Here is a 2,168-nt window from a genome sequence, read left to right as displayed (position 1 = left end):
GTTTTCTGTGACTGCCACCCAGGCAGGGAACAATTTCAGAAAGCCTAGTGCTGTTGGCCAGTGGGACTTACATTTGTGGTCCACAGGACTTACATATTTTTATTCTTAAAATCTATTGTCTGAGAGTCTGTCTTCTGATCACCTTGAATCTAGGTCCTGACTGGGATCCTCTCTTTTTGGACACTGACTGGTCTTGACACACCCTCAACTACTGAGAGATATTAAAAGTAAATTAGGCTGCTTGGACAATTATAAAGATTTGAGCGACAATCAAGAGCAAAGACCAGGTTAAATGATCAGTTTCATTTCCTACACAAGGTCAACCCTTAAAGATTGGGAGAAGTGGTTATGTCATCTAATGTGTAGAAATCAACACAAAGTCAAGAAAAATGAAGAAATAGGAAAGAACAAGATAAAGCCTCAAGAAGAAAAACCTTCATGAAACAGATAAGTAATTTATATGTAAAGAGTTTAAAGTAATATTCGTATAGATGCTCACCAAACTCAAGAGAATGGGTAAACACAGTGAGAACTTCAACAAAGAGAAAATATAAGAAAGTACCAGATAGAAGTCACAGAGTTGAAGAATGTAATCACTGAATTAAAATATTAGAGGGGTTCAACAGCAGACCGGACAAAACAGAAAAAAAGATCAGTGAACTTAAAAATAGGACAATGGAACTAACCCCATCAGATCAGGAAAAAGAAAAAAGGGAACTCCCATAAGACTATCAGTAAATACTTCAACATAAACTTGCAGGTAATAAGGGAGTGGGATGATATATTCAGAGTGCTAAAAGGAAAAACACTAACCAACAATAGTCTACCTGGCAAAGTTACCATTCAGAATTGAAGGGTATATAAAGAGTTTTCTGAACAAGCAAAAGTTAGAGGTTAATTTTGGCTAACTGTTTTTTATTTTTATTTTATTTATTTAATTTTTAAAGATTTTATTTATTTATTTGAGACAAGACAGTGAGAGAGTGCATGAGTGAGAAGAAGGTCAGAGGGAGAAGCAGACTCCCCATGGAGCTGGAAGCCCGATGCGGGACTCCATCCCAGGACTCCGGGATCATGACCTGAGCTGAAGGCAATTGCTTAACCAACTGAGCCACCCAGGTGCCCCAACTGGTTTTATTTTAAAATGTTAAAGGGACTTCTTTAAGCTGGAAAAAAAAAAAAAAGGGCAGGAATTAGTGAAAACTAATGAACTAGTGAAACTAATGAAAATATGAAATTTATAGTAAAGGTAGTAGATTAATCACTTATAGATCTAGCATGAAGGTTAATACACAAAAGTGGTAAAAAAAACTGTAACTAGAATAATTAATTAAAGGATACACAAAGTAAAAAAGATGTAAAATATTACAACAATAATATAAAATATGGAACAGTGAGAGTAAAAATGCAGAGCTTTCTAATGTGTTCAAACTTAAATTTATCAAATTAATATAGGCTGTTATAAATAGAAGTTGTTATAAGTAGGGTTTATGATAACCACAAAGCAAAAAGCTATAGGAGATACACAAAAGATAATAAAAAAGCAATCTAAGTACACCATTAAAAAAAGCCATCCATCAAAACACAAAAGAGAGAGCAAGAGAAAAAGAAACAGAGAAACTACAAAACAGCCAGAAAACAACCAAAAATAGCAGTAAATGAATATCTATCAATAATTATTTAAATTTATTTATTTCTAAGAATGTTTTATTTATTTATTTGACAGAGAGATTATGAGCAGGGGGAGTGGCAGGCAGAAGGAGAGGGAGGAGCAAGCTCTTGGAGGAGCAGAGAGCCAGATGTGGGGTTTGATCCCAGGATCCCAAGATCATGACCTGAGCTGAAGGCAGACACTTAACTGACTGAGCCACCCAGGCACCCCAATAATTACTTAAATTTAAATGAACTAAATTATCTAACCAAAAGACTTAGAGTGACTGAATGGATAAAAACAAGACCAATATATATTCTGAAGACACTTACTTCAGATCTGAAGACACATCCAGAGTGAAAGTGATGGGATAAAAATAGATATCCCATGCAAATGGCAATCAATAAAAAGTTGGAGTAACTAAACATATATCAGATAAAATAGACTTTTAAACAAATATTGTAATAAGAGAAAAAGAAAGGCATTATATAATGACAAAAGTATCAATCTGACAAGA

The sequence above is a fragment of the Meles meles genome, chromosome 6, assembly GCF_922984935.1.
Source record: "Meles meles chromosome 6, mMelMel3.1 paternal haplotype, whole genome shotgun sequence".
Classification (NCBI taxonomy): domain Eukaryota; kingdom Metazoa; phylum Chordata; class Mammalia; order Carnivora; family Mustelidae; genus Meles; species Meles meles.
This window is presented reverse-complemented; position numbering follows the sequence as displayed.